Here is a 16,819-nt window from a genome sequence, read left to right as displayed (position 1 = left end):
TGAGATCATGACCTGAGCTGAAGTCTGGCATTTCACTGACTGAGCCCCCCGGGCACCCTGGAGTTGGTTTTGATACAAAAGAAAATCAACTTCTAAAACATCTTCTAAAAACACACACTTAGAGTTTCACTTTCGTGAGAAAGTAAACAGAAATCAAAGAAACAAATAAATAAAATACCTAGACACTACTAGTAGAATGCACTCCACTTAAAACCTTGAACTTTCAAACTCAGGAATAATGCAATTAACCTGAGGATGGTGAGGGAAAAAAAGAGCTTAATCACCAATTATTTATTGAGTATCTATCATGTTCCAGGGATTATTTATGCATTATTATAAATAATAGAGGAGAACAAGTCCTTCTGTTGGAGCTCTGGGCATTTACAAACCAGTTGAGGCATGAGGTATAGATATATATCTATGAGGAGAAAGATCCGTGGAATAATTTACCTTGGTATGGTACTGTTTTCAGATCACTTTTTGTTATAAATGACAGAATACCAGCGCAAACTGACTTAGGCACAAAAGGGAATTTTGAACCCTTGGACTTGGGCCAGCCAAATAGAGAGGCTCACAAATGTCACCTGAAATTTACCTGTCTCATGGTTCTACTTCACTCTGTGTCTCTAGAATGGCTTCTAGAACCTTATCTTCTTTTAGCTTACTAACTGTAGCTGAAGGAATTTTTTTTTCAGTAATTCCAGAAAATTTGAGTTTTGGAGTTCTTGCTTGGATTATGTGCAATCCCTGAATCTATCTCTGTGGCCAGTAAGAAGAAATTCTCTGATTGACAAGGCCAAGGTTGTTTGTCTAGCTGAGTATTGGAGTAGGTTTAGCATCACTCATGCATTAAGATTGGGAATTAAAATGAAAATCAGATGCTCTGAATAGTTGAGGGAGAAATGGATGCTGCATGGGCAGAACAACATAATCTTCCCATATGACGGCAGAACCATGGTGTATTACAGTGGCCCGATTCGGTGACCTTCAGGCTTGTCACACTAATAGCCTCAAAGGCAAGCCCACTTTGTGTATGACATAGAGGCTTTCTTTGGGATGAGTCTGGGGTGCAGCTTACTTATCCCAGAGCTAGTTGACTGACTCCCAGCCAACAACGTTAACTTTTTAATATAAACTGGGTCTCGGTCAGCTTCCAACTTCAAGTCAAGGTGTTGATTTTTATCCATTATAAAAACACTTAAGTCTCTGGTCACTATAGTAGCAACAGTAGGGCTTATAATTTTGGTTCTGCAGACCTAGCTGCCTTAACTGATTGCCTCATTTTTGGAGCCCCTACCATGGTCTGAATTCCGTTTTTCTTTCCTGTCTCCCACTCAACAGAGTTCTAAAACAAAATTCAAGTTGACAATGTCCAATGATAAGATCTACCGTTGATGCCTACAGAATGAAAACATCCTCATGAGCTTTGGAAGAGACTTCTATTTTTGCATATTTCTTCAACTGCCTTTATTACATAGATCCATTGTCATTTTTTGTTAATTTTGGTAAAAAAAACAAAAAAATATTTACCATCTTAACCATTTTTATGTCCACAGTACAGTTGTGTAACAGCTTTCTATAACTTTTTTTATCTTGCAAAACTGAAACTCTATACCCACTGAACAAAAACTGTGTTTTTCCCTTTTACCCTACCCCCTAGCTTCTGGCAACCACCATTCTACTCTCTGATGTCTCTTAAAAGGGCCCTAATCCCTATCCATATGACAAATAATTGAGGTACCAGCAACACTTAAAGCCTAAGGGACCTGAGAGCTATTCTCATGCATCAAATATCTGCCATGCATATCTTCTGAATAGACTGCTTCAAATCTGACTTGGAAGCAAGTAGGATATGAATGATTAAAAATATTACATTACAGATGATTCCAGGGTTTGGCATAAGGGTCAGATATTGGGAAGTACCAGAGGGAAGAAGTTAGACCCACTTAAGAAGGCACTTTGTAACAGCTGTCTTACCATGTGATATGATTCCTCTGGGAGAATGGAGTTTCACAACATTACAGATGTTCAAATATAAGCTCCTAATAAAACAGAAGAATTCGATAGAAGGTCATCCAGGCATCATGCAAAGATTAACTTAAATGTTCCCTTTATTCTCTCCTAGCAGTAAAATTTCTCTATGGCTTTGGAAAAGATAAAGACTATGGTTTATTAGTTACTTGGCATGACATAAATACAAAATTCAGTGTTTTATAGGAGATCCAGAAAGTTGAAAATTCAAACTACCTTACCTTGTGAACATACTCAACCACAGTATGCTTTATCAAAATTTAAGGTACATATGGGAGGTAAAGGGATTTCTTCCATTCTTGGCTATAATGGAGTATTAAAACACACACACACACACACACACACGCGCGCACACACACAGAACACATAGACACTTCTCTAAAGAAGACATCCAGATGGCCAACAGGCACATGAAAAGATGCTCAACGTCGCTCCTCATCAGGGAAATACAAATCAAAACCACACTGAGATACCACCTCACACCAGTGTGGCTAAAATGAACAAATCAGGGGACTATAGATGCTGGTTGAGGATGTGGAGAAATGGGAACCCTCTTGCACTGTTGGTGGGAGTGCAAACTGGTGCAGCCGCTCTGGAGGTTCCTCAAAAAATTAAAAATATATCTACCCTATGGCCCAGCAATAGCACTACTAGGAATTTACCCAAGGGATACAGGAGTGCTGATGCATAGGGGTACTTGTACCCCAATGTTTATAGCAGCACTTTCAACAATAGCCAAATTATAGGAAAGAGCCTAAATGTCCATCAACTGATGAATGGATAAAGATTGTGGTTTATATACACAATGAAATACTACGTGGCAATGAGAAAGAATGAAATATGGCCTTTTGTAGTAACATGGATGGAACTGGAGAGCGTTATGCTAAGTGAAATAAGTCATACAGAGAAAGACAGATACCTTATGTTTTCACTCTTATGTGGATCCTGAGAAACTTAACAGAAACCCATGGGGGACGGGAAGAAAAAAAAAAGAGGTTAGAGAGGGAGGGAGCCAAAGCATAAGAAACTCTTAAAACCTGAGAACTGAGGGTTGATGGGGGGGTGGAAGGGAGGGGAGGTGGGTGATGGCACCTGTTGGGATGAGCACTGGGTGTTGTATGGAGACCAATTTGACAATAAATTTCATATTTAAAAAAAAATAAAAAAAAACACAGAGCACCATAAACAACTATAAAACTGGGCAAAATATATTAACTGACTGCATTCATACATTGGACACTAGGAAATGCTGGAATATAATGCCTGAGAGAAGGGAAATAAATGAATTGAGTACTACAACTTACCTAGATAAATGTCTAAGGACAGTTCTTGAACCATGGTACAAGGAAGGGCAGATAAACAGGGCCTGAGGAACTTGCTGAATGAAAGACAGAGAGGTCAATATCGAAGGAGGCTGAGGCCTCTGGAAATGTGAGTAGAACTCTGAAAAGGTAGAGTAATGTGAAAAAAAGAATTCTAGAAATCTAAATAAGGGTTCTCTTGAGTAATTGCTAAGTAACAAGCTACCCTTCTATAGGGTGGAAAAAAACAGATGAACAAATAAGGATCACAGAGCAGTAAGGTGATCACAGGGCAAATCTCACAGAGGGTAAAGAGATATCCAGGCTTCAAATAGCCAGAATGGAAAGTCCTTTGTGAAGTCCCAGAGCAGTGAATTAATTCCCAAAATTTCATGTTGTAGGAGTAAGGCTGAACTATCCTGGAATGAGAACTACTCTAGCTCTAGACCCACCTTAAAAAAAAAAAAAGCGTAAATCACACCATGAATAAATCATATGCATCAACAAGTAATCTAACTGCCTGACAGAACAAAGCCCAGTGTTCTTTAATTCTTGACACTCAACATTGAGCTAGTACCAAATACGTCAAAAAGCAGGTAAAGGCATTCCGCAACCAAGGAAAAAGATCTGTCATTAAAAACAGACTCATCGAAGAAGAACTAAATAAATGGAGGGATAGTCCATGTTCAATATTATCAATATATCTGTTATTACCAACTTGATCTATAGATTCAAAGCAATCACAATAAAAATCTCAACAAGTTCTTTTATGAATATTGACAAAGTTATTCTAAAGTTTATATGGAAAGGCAAAAGATCCAGAATGGCCAACCCAATATTGATGGATAAAACAAAGTAGGAAGTCCTGGCTTCAAGACTTACTATAAAGCTACAGTAATAAAGACATTGTGATATTGGTAAAGAAATAGGCAAAAAGATCAATAGAATAGAATAGAAACCTACCATAGTCATAAATATAGTCATAACATAAACTCATCTTTGACAAAGGAGCAAGGACAAGAAAATAAGAAAATGGAGTAAGGATAACCTTTTCAAAAAAAAATGGTACTAAAACAATTGGATCCATATGCAAAAACATGATTCTAGACACAGACCATATACCCTCCACAAAAATTAATTCACACTGGACATGGCCTAAATGCAAACACAAAACTATAAACTCCTAGAAGATAACTTAAAAGAAAACCTAGTTAGGTACAGCAATGAATTTTTAGATACAATACCAAAGACATGATCCATTAAAAAAGTGATAAGCTGCACCACATTAATATTAAAAACTTGTGCTCTGGGAAAGACAATATCAAAAGAATGAAAACACAAGCCGCAGAATAGGAGAAAATATTTGCAAAAGACACATCTGATAAAGGACTCTTATCCGAAAATACACAAAAGAGTGCTTAAAACTCAAGTATAAGAAAGCAAACAACCCAATTAAAAAATGGGCCAGAGACCTCAACAGACACTTCACCAAAGAAGATACACAGATGACAAATGAGTTAATAAAAAGATGTTACACATCAGGGGCGCCTGGGTGGCTAAGTTGGTTGAGTGCCCGACTTCGACTCAGGTCATAATCTTGTGGTTCATAAGTTCAAGCCCCATGTTGGGCTCTGTTTTGACAGCTCAGAGCCTGGAGCCTGCTTTGGATTCTGTGTCTCCCTCTCTTGTCTGCTCCTCCCCTGCTCACACTCTGTCTCTCTCTCAAAAATAAAGATTAAAAAAAATTTTTAAATAGATGTTCCACATCATATGTCAACAGGAAAATGCAAATAAAAACAACAAGATTTCATTACACATTAATTAGAATGGCCAAAATATTGAACGCTATCAACAGCAAATGCTGGAGAAATGTGGAGCAACAGGAACTTTCATTCATTGTTGATGGGGATGCAAAATGGTGCAGCCACTTTGGAAGACAATTTGGCAGTTTCTTACAAAACTGAACATACTCTTACCATGTGATTCGGCAGTCACTGTCCTTGGTATTTATCTGAAGGAGTTAAAAACCTATGTCTGCACAAAAAAACGCACAAGATGTTAATACCAGCATTTTGCATCTTTGTCAAAATCAGCAAGCATCCACGATGCCCTTCAATAGTTGAATGGATAAATAAACTATGGTACATCCAGTCAATGAAATATTACTCAGTGATAAAAAGAAATTAACTGTCAAAACCATGAAAAGACATGAAGGAATATTAAAGGTATATTATCAAGTGAAAGAAGCCAATCTGAAAAGGCTACACCCTATATGATTGTAACTATATGACATTCTGGAAAATGCAAAACTATGGAGACCATAAAAAGATCAGTAGTTGCAAAAGGCTCGGGGTAAGGAAGATGAATAGATTGAGCAAGAGGATTTTTAGGGTAATGAAAATATTCTGTATGGTTCTATAATGATAGATACATGCCAGCCATTAAATCCACAGATGTACAATACCAAGAGTGAACTGTAATATAAACTATGGACTTTAGGTGATAATGATGTGTCAATATAGGTTCACCAATTGTAACAAATGTACCACTCTGGAGCAGAATGTTAATGGTGAGGCAGGCCACGCATGTGTAGTGGCAAAAGGTATGTGGAAAATCTCTGTGACTTCCTCTTAGTTGTGCTGTGAACCTAAAGCTGCTATGAAAACTGAACTCTGAATTTTTAAAAATCCAGAAATGACAGAGATAACAGAAGTAACTCAGTAGGATGTCAAAGTAGCTTTTATGGATATGTAAATGTTTTTAAAGATTAGCATGAGGAAAAAAAATGATATATAAAAGGACCAGTGGTATATCTAGAAATAAAGAATAATATATCTGAATTGAAAAATTCACAGCATGGAATTAATACAAGATGGGAGATTGCAAAAGAAAATATGATCTAACTTCAACAAGGAACTCTAGCATTTATCCAAACTGAAACACAGATACAAAAAGAAACACTGCAGGAAGAAGAACATTGCCTCAGTGACCTTTGGAACAATACCAATTGGTATAACACACATATAATTTGAGTCTCCGAAAATAGGAAGAGGGGCAGAAAAGCATTGAAAAAATGACCATTTTTTCCCCATATTTGATGCAAATATAAACACACAGGTTATAGAAAAACATACCAAGGGACATCATTATCAAATGGATAAAAAATAGTGATGAAATAAAAATAACATAAAGGCACCAGGCTATTAAGAGACATTTGAAATTCTGAGGAACAAAGGTCAGAATTACCATGGAGAAAAGGATAGAGCAAGTGCAGAACAAGGGTAAGAATCACTGAAGGTGTCGTATAGAATATACACGTCAGCAGAGAGTGGAGCAAATCTGGCGAGTGTCTGTGGGGAAAATCTGATAACCTACAATTGTATCTCCAGCCAAGAAAAAAAAATCTCCAAAAACTAAGGTGAAATGAGTAATTTTCTGACCACAAATGTGGAAAGAATTTCAAGGCAGCAGATTCATACTATGGAGGATACTTTTAAAGTTCTTCAGGTGGAAGGAAGTCACACGCGAGGGTCACCTGGGTTTATTTAAGCAAATGAAGATCACCACCAATGGGAAATACAAAAATCATCTTACCTCATTTTTTTCAGTCTTTCAAAGGAAATTGACCATTTCAAATAACAACAACAATGCATCGTGGGGTTTATAATATATGTAGAAAAATGTCTGACAAGAATATCACAAAGGACAAGCGGAGGAAAATTAATATTCCTGTAAGGCTTATACATTTTTACATTTTGGATACATATTGCAAACTGTGAGGCACTGACTAAACTAACAGAGGAAGTTGAATGGAATAGAATAAATCAATCCAATAAAAGGCAAGGGAAAAGAGAAAAAGAACAGACACTGCCATGATAAATAAGAAACAAGATTATAGATTGGATCCTATTCATATTTGAAAATCATGATTTGAATGATATAGACAACTCCGTTTGAAAGGCAGAAGTTTTCCTGACTGGAAAAAAGGGAGTTCCAACTGTAAACTACCTACAATAAAACCATTTAAAATATAAATCCACAGAGAGGTGCTGCTAGGGAGATAAAGTTGGTGGTATTGGTATTTTTTATCTCGATTGTGGTGTTAGTTTCACAAATATATAGCTTGGACTCCTGATTATACACTTAAATGGGTACATTTTATTGCATATAATTTCTGTTACAGTATACATATTATAATGCAGATGATACAAGCTTTCATTAAATTTTAAATCAGTAAAGTTGTTTTTTTACAAATCAAAACAGAATCCAGTTTAAAAAATAGTTAAGGTCAGAGATGTTCTGCTTCCATGTAACTAAAGGCCATCCAAGTCTTTGTAGTAAAGTTCAACATATGGCCTAGTAGCCTCTAGGACTTTCAGGAATATTCCTCTTTTCCTCTCTAACCCTAGAGCAAGAGCACTGACTTTTCCCAGAGTTAAAGCTGAGTTTGAGCCACCTACGTTCCACCTGTGCTCTGTGTGCAGCATAAACCTCCCATTTTTGCAGGGTTTCTTATGAGCTAAAAGGACACCATCAAGCTACTTTCCTGCACAGCATGCTGGTCTTGCTCCAAACTCAGTAAGCACAATTGGCAAGGTGATATGGAAATGCATTTTGTGGGTGGGGGAAACTACTTTAAGACACAAGCTAGGGTTTATTACCTAACTCTGATTTTTAGCGTTACATTATACAGTCACCCTCTGCTCCGCCCTTCCTCCCTCTGTGCTCCAAGCACTAACAAACCCTCTCCGTGGCGACGGCTGTGCACACACACACTTCCAATGGTAAAGTCTAAGGAAGGAAATGACTGACTCCTGAACCTAACGGGTTTCAGGAATGGAGCCCAGATCTCTGAGCAGATCCCCTCAGCTCTCATAGGTACCTAACTCTGGTTTATCAAGAGGCGGCTCCAGCAAATGAGTTTCAGTGTGTTCCTGGTGATTTATGAGCTTACAAACTAGGTCATGAGTAAGAAATAAATGCCATTTATCAGCTTTCTGGAGTCAATGGCAAGCCATTGAAGAGCTGGCTCCTAAGCCTGATAAAGAAATAGCTCCCACCTACCCAGGTGGGGCAGGGAACACAGCTCAACCTACAGCCAGAAAGCAGAGGTATCATCACACTTCTTACCAAATACTTCTTTCGCCAAGAGATTTTTCAGTTCCAGTTGGGAATTAAAAAACAAAAAACAAAAAACAGAAACAACACACACACACACACACAAAAACACAAAAAAAAACCCCACAAAAAAAGGACATGTCAAAATTAATGTTGAGAATTGGTGTTATGAATAAAAAATTGTGCCAAATTAGCACTTCAAATTTAATTTTAAATGCAGCATGCTGCCAAGCAACTTGGAACATTTGCAGGTTGTTGGGAAATTGTTACGAATGGCAAATAGCTTCCTCCACCGCCTTCTCCTCCCCCAGAGGAGATGCTCCCCCAGAGCATCTCCCTGGGGAGAGACAGGGATATGTGATCTGTGTGGGTGTTGGAGGGGGTGGGGCAGATGCTAGGCATCAAAGGGGCCTGGGGTGACTGTGGAAAATTGTTAGATTGTTTCTATTTGCATTTCACAGGAAGGATTTTCAGCTCCCAGATTTGAAACAATAGGAACTTCTTAAATTCAGATCCCTACACCTGAATTCACATTCCTTGAGACAGAAATGATTAAAAAAAAATCAGCCTTTTTTCATTACTTGCTCTATCCAAAAGGCTGTAAGAAAAACTGCACATGGTTTCTCCAAGGTAAAAGATTTTTTTTTAGCTTGCTAAACTTTTTTTTTAATAAAAAACCAAGTTAACTTACAGTAGACTTACTGTAAGTTAGAAAAAGTAAGAACATACTTTTCTTATTTATTTTTATTTTTATTTATTTTTTTTAATTTTTTTTTGGACATTTATTTATTTTTGAGAGACAGAGACAAGGCACAAGTGGGGGAGGGGCAGAGAGAGGAGACACAGAATCCGAAGCAGGCTCCAGGCTCTGAGCTGTCAGCACAGAGCCTGACATGGGGCTCGAACCCACAAACCATGAGATCACGAGCTGAGCTGAAGTCAGACGCTCAACTGACTGAGCCACACAGGCGCCCCAAGATTTTATTTTTAAATAATCTCTACACCCAACATGGGGCTTGAACTCACAACCCTGAGATCGAGAGTCGCATGCTGCCCTGACTGAGCCAGTTAGGCACCCCTATTTTTAACCACCCCCTTCTTCATACATTTTTGGTTTATTATGTTATGCATTACTCTGCGTTATACATTTTATGTTCATACAACTGTACATTTTGAAAGAATCTGAGAGGACATCTGGTTTACCTTCCTTTTTGCAAGGGAAGCTGAGCTGCAGAGAGAGAGAAGTCACTTCCCAAAGCTCACAGAAAGCCTCTCAGGAATTCTAGTCTTTGTAGCTTTCACCGTCAGGCCAGGATGATTTGCATGACAGGCCTCTTCTATATGCAAGAAAAGACTGCTTGCTTTGCTCCCTCTAGAAAGAATATCTTAAATGTTTGGTGACTACATTATTTTGCACACTTGCCTCAAAGGTACTCTTGAAATTTTAATGTATTCTCTTGTCAATCAACCAAATGTCCAGACTCCTGTTTTGCTGTATGTCCTGGAGTCTAACGGCCTGAGCACTCCCAGTATGAATTTTGTCCTCTCTTAATGGGCCACAGTGGAGCGAGAATTGAATACTGGCAGAGTAGTGCACGCAGTGGAATATGAAAAGGGAAGGAACTGTTCACAGGCTGGGAGATAATCCAAATATCAGACTCTTGTGGGGGTGGAAGAACCAACAAGTACAATATTCAGAGGAAGCTTAGCCACTGGTCATACTCCAGGAGCCAAGTGAACCACATTTTTATTCATTTATTCATACAAAAAAAATATCACTGAGCACCTCTTATTTGAATGCAATCTATTAGATATTCTGGAGAATGCAGAAATACATATCTCATATATTTTATCCTCAGAATTGAATTAGAAAGCCACACCTGAATTCTAGAAGGCACACTGTCAAAAAAAAAAAAAGTTAATGCTAGTGACCAAAGGAGAGGCACAGACAAAACATGTTGTATAATTCCCACATAGTGAGAGAGCCCATTCAGGCTTTGGCCATTACAAATTGCCACACTAATTACCATTTCTTGTTCACTTATTATGCGTCAAGCACTGTGCTAAACATATTTACATATATTAGCTTATTTAAATTCTTACAATGGACTATATATTTCCCCTGTTAGAGATGAAGGTACTAAACTTTGGTTAGTTTTAAGTAACTAGTCCCAACTTACGGCAGTTATGAAGTGTCAGTGCCGAAAGTCAGCCTCAGGGAATTTAATTAATAGCCAAACTCTGAGCAAGGAAGCCTGCACGGATGGCATGAAGTGAACCAGAGGCTGTTTGTGATTTGAGTAGATGGGGATTGAAGAGAAGGGTCCATCACTGGAGGGAAGAAGAAGGGCCAGAGAACTCAATGATTTAGGGGACTTGTAGTTTATGCCAAAGTCACATCTATTGGGATCATATCATGGATAGGCTGGTTGTGTATTCGAGCACTGTCCCACAGGGCAGTGGTTTGGAATAATTTGGACCAGAAACACAGAATTTGATTACATCCCGTATCAAGACAGACGGCCTATGGAGTCACTCCTCCATTGCTACCTCCACTAGAACAAAAGAAAAGCCTGTTTGAATCATCCTGTTCTTTGTCTTTTACTTCATCATTTTCTCTTCCCTGGGCTGTAGGTAATATCACTGGTCAGACTCTCTCCACGTCAGCAAAATCAGCCTGGAGAGAGACAAAAAAAAAAAAAAAAAAAGACCAAAAAAAATTAGATCTTGCCTTCAGTAAAGATGCTCTTTGCCTGAAAAACAACACAAAACCAATCAGCTTTGCAGGTTTTTTGAAGCAATTCTTGTAGTGTTCAATAGACGACAGAGATGAAATGAATTATACCACTGAAACTAGAGATCATGTCATCTCATGACTGGATCATGTTTTATTCTTTTTCTGTGTGGTTTTAGATATATTTTCTTACTGTGATCCAGTAATTCCTCTTCACAGTTGAGGAATCTGGGCCAAGAGAGTCAAAAACTTTGCCAGGATAATGCTGATGTGAGTGACAGAGCTAAGCAGGACCACAGGTCTAGATTCTGCAGGATCTAACTAGATGGTTTATGCCCTTACTCTCAACTTTCTTCCACTTACTTTATTGGCTGTCTCTTATTTTAAGGAAAAAATAAATTTTCTTCAAAATCACTACTTCCATTCCTTACAATCAAAATATATATTTGTTAAGTATTTCTTTCTTCTTGCATTAGGGGTTTCTTGAGCATTGGGGTCATGTCTTAACCATCTTCATATTTTTCACAGCCCCTGGCATATACCAGGGTCCTACACAAGGATGCCCTGCTTCAGTGTAAAAAATGTATATGTGTTCCCGAAGTGGAGAGGCAGCATGATGTAGTTAATCACATCAGGGTTAAAAGGTAAACAGACCTGGCTCTGTTTTTTGCTGTTTGTAGAGTTTTGAGCAAGTTACTTCACCTTTCTGATTTTTTAGATTTGTTTTTTTTCCTTTGTAAGATGGAGATACTAATAGAACTTAATCTTAGAAGATTCTCCGAGAACTGAAGGACATTAATACATGTGAAATGCTTAGCACCATTTGTGGTATTAGTAGGTTTCTGGTTCATTGTAGCTGTGAATATCTAACTACTCATGTTTGAGAAGGCAGGAGTGAAAAAGACTTGCAGTGCCATCGTTGGTTATTAACAAGTTTGAATATGTAATGCTCCCATTGAATCACACACCTACTCCTCTTGAAAACAGCCATTTGAACTGAGCAAAACAACCAAAAGGTGAGGGTTAATTTATACAGAAGTGTACTGTGTTCATTGAAAACACAGCCTTGAGTCTTCTGTAGTGTGTGAGATAATTTAATAATTGATTCTCCTGTTATTAATGCAGGAGAGATGGTTCTTGTAACTTTTGTCCTTTTCACCAGGGTAGTGCAGCTTCAAGGGGATGATGGTAGGCTGCAATAATAAGCCTGAATTGATGACACCTAATGACTTCTCTCCTTGTGGCTCCAAGTATCGGTTTTGTGTTCAGATCAGTGAGTAGAAAGCTTCACTTCTCTTCAGAATGACATATACATTGCCAGTAATTACTTTCCTAAAATGGAAAAGGAATTAAAATAAAAGGCTGAATGCAGAAGGGGGTGGCAGGTTTTTGGAAAAGTGTATCGGCAATTTGAAGCATGAATAATTAATTTTGTCTTGAGATTAAGTTCAGTCTGTGTTTATGATCTGTTGGAAAAAAAAGAAAAAAAAAACCCTAATGGGTTCTAAATAAATTCAGTATCAATTTAAACTATTAAAGGAAGTTAAATCAAAATAATTAGGATATTAAAATACTTTGTGCATTTCCAATCACTGCCTTATTGAGGCTCTGGATCTTTTCCAAGGAACAATAATAGCCTGAATATATTAGGATGTTTGCTTCTCTTAGAATGTTACTGTTTGCTCATGTAAAGATGATTGAGAACTTGCAGGAGACAGAAAGCCAGATTGATGTGTTGACATATTCAAGGGAGAAGGTGCTATATAAATGATAAATTATTTTGTACATATGGATTAAAGACAGCATTGTGACAATTTATTGTTAAAATAGTTGAACTTGATTATTCCTTATTTACAGTAATTGCTTAATTTCACACTATGGGGGGGAGCATTATTTTTGTGGCATTTTCAATTACCATAAAATGGGTTGGTAAAATCAGAGTGAATTCCAGTAGAACCCAGAGCTTCTTTGCTTATTTGCTTAAGGCTATCAATTCTCATTGTCATATAAGTGGAAATAAAGGGATTCTTCCTCTATGTTACTTATTAGGATTTTCCTTCCTTTTATGCCTTCTTGGAGCATAGCAAGCTTGGAAATTAGAACAAATATAAAAAAAATTGAGATATATAGTTTTTCCCCTTTCTGAACGAAAAGCTCATTTATCTGTAAATAATTTGGGTGAATTTATTTAGTGATTGTCATGGTGAAATGCCCATCAGCATTCCAGAGCTCTTGAACTGTCTGGATATAATTATTCCGAGGCTTTCAGGAATTGGTCTCTAAGTGATTTCCGTGCAATATTTCAATGTTTTGTTTGTTTGTTTCTTTTCTCCTAAATATTATTATCCAGCTCATCTACATTTAATGTTATCTTTGGAAAAATATTACTAATTAATCCCTATCATAAATATGATTTGATAACTGAATATCAGAGCTGCCATACAATTACTGTGGCAATATAGCTTGCTTTCTTATTTTTCCAGAGAGAGAAGAAAAGAAAACAGAATTTCAGGGCATCTTGAGTAATTTATTCTGAAACTAAAGCATTGCATTGAGTACTTTGCTTCTTGGAGAATCAGAAAATTTAGTCAGGATTTGTAAAAATATGGATCCTCTGTCCCCAGCAGACATCGTAAAGTATAATTTTTAGTAATCTTACAAATGATCTGGCAGAACAATAAACATTTGAGCTCCAAGGAGCTCAATAAAACTATAAACAAAAATTAAAAGGAACTAAAAATTATTCTTAGTAAAATTATGAAAATATTTGTTGTGTGTCCTAATGAGAATGAATAATGGATACCTAATTCACTATTTATATGTATAGTGAGTTTTCCCTGGTTTGAAATACGCTTCTCAGTTTGTAATGTTAATGGAAATGCATTATTTCTTTGCCTCATTAGAAAGGGGTTGTTATGCTTCCAAAACAGAAGTTTTATATTTTCTAAAATAAGGCTGAGCATCAGCAGCTGGAAAATTATATCTTTAAAGGCTTTTGTCTCACCTCAGAGGATTCAATTGGAAGAGGCTCTACTATGGATGGGGGCAAGATTTTTTCCCGAGTTAATTTTCCTAATATTTCTAATAGAGAAACCATGTCTGCATTTGTCCTAGGACAATGGTGACTCACTTCTGTCACTCTCTTCCTTAAGAGTCTGTACTTTCATTCCTCCTATATACAGTAAAGCTAAAATCATCCTTTTTTAGTCTTCCTCAGGAGGTAGATAAATATTGTGTGAGAGAAACTGGAAAGATTGACAAGAGGAAGGTAGGTTAGTATGGTGGAAAAGCATTGGGTTTGGAGCCTGGTAGTCCTGTGTTTTCTTGCTGACACCATCACTGACCTTGGGCGAGTGGCTGTATTTTACTGAGCCTCCATTCCCTCATTTGTAAAATAAGTAAACTAATAACACCTACCTCGCAAGTTTCTCATAAGCAACAGAAGTGATTTATGTAAAGCATCTATTACAGTGCCTGGTAAATAATGTGTATTCAATAAACATGGACAAGTAATAGGACAGGCAGTCAAGGTCATAGTTATTGCAATTGTAATATTTACACATCCAGCTCTTGTCATTTTGCTGGGGGTGACCATAAGTCCCTTATTCACAAATTATTATTTTTTAAGTTTTGGAGTGTTTTAAATCCAGTGCCTACACATTCCAGCTAGATAACTTGAACATGTCCCAGATCAGGTGTGATTTGAGGAGTGGCAGGTGGTATTCAGGATCCTGGTCAGGGAGGCAGCACACAGCTGTGGAGCCCAGAACACTGGAGAACACCTGTGGTGTCTACACAGGGCAGGACTATTTGCTTCCAGCTGGTTATTTTCATTGAGTAAAGGTTTCTTGTTAAACAAGCCTTCCATGATTTCCCAAGAAAACCCAGGAAACTGGAGTTAATGTAAAATATCCTCCTTTACATGTTGGAAGCACACTAAAACATATTGTGTATAATAACAGAAGTTAGGTAACTCACACAGAGTTAGCAACAGAACTAAGATTTGGAGGTAAGTATTCTCATGGCAAAGTTTTTGCGTTTGACCTGGGGTTTGCAGAATGAATTAAGAAATTCTTAATTATAGAAACCATTGTAGGGCAAGGGTGGGGGCACCCAGGTGGCTCATTCGGTTAAGTGCCTGATTCTTGGTTTTGGCTCAGGTCATGATCTCACGGTTCCTGAGCTGGAGCCCCACATTGGGCTCTGTGTAGACAGCACGGGGCCAACTTGGGATTCTCTGTCTCTCTCTCTACCCCTCCCCCATGCTCTCTCTCTCTCTCTCTCTCTCAAAATAAATACATAAACACTTAAAAAAGGAAAAAAAAGTTGTAATGGAGTCTTGAAGGACGAAATTCTATAGGACTTCAATTTTATTTTAGGCATACATCATTCACTAACATTTACTGAACATGTTCAAAATGCAGATCCCTAAATAAGAAGCAGTGACAAGAATAAAGATATGTAAGTCATGGATTGCTGTCTTCAAGGTTCTTTTAGTTAGTAAGAGGAAGTGTGTGACTAGCAAAGCATCATAATACAGAGATGAGTTCCATAGGATGTTTCTAAAGGTTTTTGGTATTAGAATGGAAGCTTTGACTAGCAGTTAATGGGTAACTTGACAAATATGGTGACATTTTAACCTACACATCCCCCAAATAGGTTACATTTCAATAGGCACATATGAAAGTGCTAGGTGTCTGTGTAAGCAGAGATTTTGTGGCAGAAGAGACTCCATTGTAGAAAATGCCAGGACTAGCCCAGTTATTCCAGGTATTCTAGAATTAGGAGGATTCACAGAGGAATAGAAGAAGGTGGAAAGACATCTGAGGGCTAAATAGGGATGCTAATGTGTTCTGTTTTCCCCGTTGTAATTCTAAGTCCATGCCCTAATCATCACATGAGCGCACGTGCACACACACACACAAACACACAATTTCACAAAAACAATAACAACACCAAACTAACATGAAGTTTCCAGAAGGGCCAAAATATTTCAAACAAGTGAGCAAGGTCAGTTTTTGAAATGATTTGCTATTAGTGTCCCACAATAGAATTGTGAACAAAGAGCCGTAAAGAATCTCCTTTCCTTGCTTCGTTTATAAAATAAAAATCATAGGAGATAGAGATATTTCAGAATGAGACCACAGAAAGGAAAATATATTTTAGCAAAAGGGAAGGAGATTATGAATGGCCATGGATGTGAGCTGAGAATTACTGGCCCACTACCTAGACTGAATTATAATTCTCAGTCCTCTGCCGGAGTAACACACACTTGCTGTAATCTATTGCCAAGCACAATACTGTTAGGCAGTCATAGTGATTCCATGACTTCTTGTAAGTAAGTGTTAGCTCCCAGAATAAAGTGTTCATGTGTAATGAATACCATTATATAAATAAAAGTGGTTCTATTCCCTTTTCTTATATTAAAAAAAACTTGGGGTGCCTGTGTGGCTCAGTCGGCTGAGTATCCGACTTTGGCTCAGGTCATGATCTCATGGTTTGTGAGTTCGAGCCCCACATCAGGCTCTGTGCTGACAGCTCGGAGCCTGGCGCCTGCTTAGGATTCTGTGTCTCCCTCTCTTTCTGCCCCTCCCCCACTCATGCTCTGTCTCTCTCAAAAATAAATAAACATTAA

Source organism: Prionailurus viverrinus, chromosome D2 (genome assembly GCF_022837055.1).
Source record: "Prionailurus viverrinus isolate Anna chromosome D2, UM_Priviv_1.0, whole genome shotgun sequence".
NCBI classification, from domain to species: Eukaryota; Metazoa; Chordata; class Mammalia; order Carnivora; family Felidae; genus Prionailurus; species Prionailurus viverrinus.
This window is presented reverse-complemented; position numbering follows the sequence as displayed.